At 35.3% G+C, this 4,655-nt stretch overlaps 1 pseudogene; it reads right to left on the bottom strand.

Moving 5' to 3' along the window:
* Positions 1 to 1,618: 1,618 nt before the first annotated feature.
* Positions 1,619 to 4,443, bottom strand: LOC112934295 (heterogeneous nuclear ribonucleoprotein H3 pseudogene; annotated as a pseudogene).
* Between the last annotated feature and the right edge of the window lie 212 nt (positions 4,444 to 4,655).

Raw genomic sequence — 4,655 nt, 5'->3', positions numbered from 1 at the left:
AGTCCACAAATATTCATTTTATATCTATAGATAGATAGATGATCCTTAGAATTTTCAAAAAGTTTAATAAATGTTCATTATGTATGACCTAACGAGCTCAGATAAAGTAAGAATAAGTGACTTGTAAATAGCTAATGTCAGTAAAGACCCACCTGCTATTACTTAATCATACCCGCATTCTACAGCAAAACAGCCATATAAGGGTCATTACTGAGAAGAATGTCAAATTGGCCGATTTAATGTTACTTAGGGCTTACTTTATCTATATAACTGTCTCAGATAAGAATTGCAAGCTAATAATAATTACATTAGTGTCAGAAGTGTAGGGGACACCTATGGTTTATTTAGTAGGGAGAGAGAGTTTTAATGTTCTAAATTGAATTTTATTCTCTAAGATAGTTAAAATAGCATATGTAAAATATTCAAGTACCCATTAATGGTTGGTATTTGAGAAATATAATATTGTTTGAAATATTTTAGTGTCTTCCACTACCTCAATCCAAACTGCTTGTTAAAGGGCATGTGGTCACTTAAATATATTATTGAGACATCTAAATAAAGTTACTGTAGTTTCATGAAGTAAAATTTGAGTGTATCTTTTTTTTAAGTTCCAAATCATCTGTACTTTCACAGATTTAAAAAGTTTTATCCTGTTGGTATCAGGTTGCATATTCCATATTCATATATGTCTAAGGGGAAAAAATCTCTATGAAAGTACATTTGTAATAATAAGCTTTGAAATAATATGTTCCATATATGATCATGGTTCTCAGATAATACATACACACAATCCATATTTGACACTGAGCCATCAGAATCAATTATGAAACACTTAAAACTACAGAAAACTCAGAACAACTTCAAAGCTCTTTTTGGAAGTAGAGCCTTGCCATCTAAGTCCCTAATTTTCAAAGATTGTTAATATTTTCTAACATATATGCATTACTCTTGTGAGCAAAGCAATAAGCAACTTAAGTGTCTGCCATCATCACATAGTAAATTTCTTCTTTTTTTAGGATTTTATTAATTTGACCGAGAGAGAGAGAGAGAAAGAACAAGCAGGGAGAGCAGCAGAGGGAGAGGGAGAAGCAGGCTCCCCCTGAGCAGGGAGCCCCATGTGGGGCTCAATCCCAGGACCCTGGAATCGTGACCCAAGCCAAAGGGAGACGCTTAACCAACTGAGTCACTCAGGCACCCCAATATCTTTTGTTTTAAAGCAGTTATATCTTGAAAATGTTGAAAACAATTTGGTACTACCATTTTACTCATGGTATCAGCCATGAACATAGAATAGCAGCAAAATATAGATTGATAATTTGCAAAAAAGAGACTGTATGAGCATGTGATTAGTTCATTGTTAGCATGAATCTATACTAACTAATCTAGGGGGCACCAAGTAGGTGTATCTAAACCACTGAGCCACCTGGGCTGCCCTACCAAGTAGGTGTATCTAGAAAGGAGTTGTGGAGCACCTTGGGAGAAAATTTCTCTTTTCTATTCGGAATGAAAAATTTGGGAATTGATGACAAAGGGAGACTGCTCCCATTGCTACATTAGCAAATATGGCAGTAGTTAGAAAGAAGAAATGTACAGATGTGTGAAGGGGCCCATTTTAGATTTACAGCTTTTGTTTGATGTTTGGTTTATCAAATATTCCAGAACAACTGGTCAAACTCTCTGGAGTATGCCTGGCTAGGAACCACCAACTAACAGAAAAACATATGTATATTGTGCTTTTATAATTCACAAAGCATTTTGCCACACATGATCTCATTTGTTCCTCACAACAATACAAATATATTCTATCCTGCAAGTTCAAATGTAAAAGCTGAATGAGAGAATTTTACTGATTCATACATGGACACACAGCTTATAGTAGTAGATCCAGACCTAGATCAAAGTTTTCTGATTCTAATTACAATTTTTCTTCTATTACATGTGCTCTTGTGAGAAGATTGAAAGCATATATTTCATCAAGATTTAATGTATGTCATAATTTCATTAAATGTTAAATGTGTGAAAATTCTTCTAGATGAATTCAACCTGGCTATGAATGCATTTGTTCTTGAGTCAATCAACATCAGGGAATATCTATTTTTCAGGGAATTATGGTATCAATATGAATATATAGTAGGCTTCCTACTTGGGTGGTAATTGTGTCAGTGGCATGATAAACCATATATATGGGTAAGATAACTTGCAACATTTAAACAAACATTCTTAAGGAAATGTCCTAAAACCAGAAACGAACAGGACAAAGACAAAGATCTAGGTAATTCTCTGTAAGTGTGTGCATGTGAATACATTTTGTTTTCATACATATGGTACCTCACAGGTCAAATTTCAGCTGAATATTAGAAAAGCAATCAAATGATGATCATTACAGAAAACTCAACTCACATTTAAAAAGCTCATATTCTAGAAAGAGACTGATACTAATTAAATAAATAATCATTTTCCATTGATATATTCAATCATTCATTCATTCAGCTAATACTTATGAAACACTGTGAGAAATTATTCTAAGCACTGCAGATATAGCTATGTAAACATAAATGCAATTGCATGGCTATGAAGTGGTACAACTGGGACACCACATATTCTGCAACTGGAACACACAACTTCATCTGTCTGAAAGCAGAGGTCTTGTGAACAATTAACCATCTCACTGCCCTTCTTCAACTATCTGGGAAATGACAACTGAAGCTGGAGATTTATTTGAAGTCTCTCATGTAGTTCAAAAATACACATAATTTTGCATTATATATTTGTATTTTGTACCATACTGTAATAATATATTAAAGTATGCTGTATGGGTAGCTCAGTGACTCAGTCAGTAAAGTGTCCAACTCTTCATTTCTCAGGGTTATGAGACCAAGCCCCTACATCAGGCTCCATACTCAGCAGCGAGCCAGCTTGGGATTCTCTCTCCCTCCCTCCCTCTGCCCCTCCTCCTGCTCACACACTCTCTCTCTAAAATTTAAAAAAAAAATCTAAAGTTGTAATAATATGGAAGTATTAGTTCTCATCACCCCCCCCCATTTAAGTAAAATTGATTTTTGAAAGCAGGTATCTTACTGAGACTTGTTTGGGGAATGATAAGCAATTATTTCAGCTGCAGGATAATTGTAAATATGTTTTATAAGAAGTGCAGGTACTAAGGCTGGAGATATAGAATAAGAAATTATTCTATAGGCCCATAAATGCAAAGACAATTTAATGTTGTATTTAGAGAAGATTTATTAATTCTTTTTCATACTATTAGGATTATTGATATCTACCCTTTAGAAGAGTAACAATCTATATATAGGCTCATCTCACTATAGAACACATAGTAGGAAATCAATAAATATTAAAGCATATAGTCTTGAGTGGTTTTACAGTAGCTCAGTTTAGAAGTGATGAGGGGTTTATAATGTTTTTAGTATAAAAAGTCATTAAGTCAAAGTATGCAACAGATAAAACCTATAGAAAAGAGATTTCTCCATCATAATCTGTTGCTTTAACAAATATTTCGAAAACACATTCCTTCAGTTATTATACAGTTTATTTATTTATTTATTTATTTATTTATTTATTTATTTATAAAAAAGATTTTATTTATTCATGAGAGACACTGAGAGAGAGAAAGGCAGAGACACAGGCAGAAGGAAAAGCAAGCTCCATACATGGAGCTCGATGTGGGTCTCGATCCCAGGACTCCAGGATCACACCCTGGGCTGAAGGCAGCCGCTCAACTGCTGAGCCACCCAGTGATCCCCTATACAGTTCTTAAAATACAAAAGAAACTAAATCTGTAAGAAAGCCTAGTAGACCAGAGACTGTTCACAGGACTTTGTATGTTGGTGGTTATTATGTTGTAGTACATCCCACACCATCCACCTCCGCTCCTGCCACCTTGCCCAGAGTAACTTCCACTGCCTGCCCACCATGGCCATAACCACACAAACCATCAGAAGTATTATAGCCTTTGCTGTAATTCTTCCCCATTCCCATTCTTGCAACAGATCCATAATCTCTCTGACTACCCATTCCATCTCTGCTGTAAGTGTCCCATTCCAGAACCTCATTCTACACTAGAATTCAAGAAGAGTTTAATGTATTGGTGTTGTCTGCTATTCTTATCTTTAGACATGGTAGCTACTGCATCGTCATGTCAGACTCTACATCTGCTTCTATTGCTCTGCCACCAGCTCCAGTATCAATATCAGTTAGTAATCAGTTAGTATTGGACTTAGCAATGGCATTTTCAGTTACATTAAAAGGTAATCCTCTCATGTATACAAAATGACCACCAAAAAAACCTGAACTTGCATCACCAGGTCCACCTAGCCATGTTTTACCGATTCCATCTTTCAATCTGTCATCAAAGCCATCATTTCCATAGCTATAATTATTATAGCCATCATAGTTACCAAAGCCTCCATAACCAGGGATATTGGGGAAGAAAAAGACAGGACAGATGTCAGAGTTGGAACAGATATATTATTTACAGAATTCTGTTTAGTCAGTCAACAAATATACAGTGAGAGCTTAATGTGTGTCAAGCACTGTGCTGAATGCTTTGAAATACAGCCAAGTCCTAATTCAATATAGGAGACAAGAAAAAGATAACCCCATAGTTGGAAATATTGTGGCAGTGAGAATGATGTTTA

This window comes from Vulpes vulpes, chromosome 6 (genome assembly GCF_048418805.1).
Source record: "Vulpes vulpes isolate BD-2025 chromosome 6, VulVul3, whole genome shotgun sequence".
Lineage (NCBI taxonomy): Eukaryota > Metazoa > Chordata > Mammalia > Carnivora > Canidae > Vulpes > Vulpes vulpes.
This window is presented reverse-complemented; position numbering and strand designations above follow the sequence as displayed.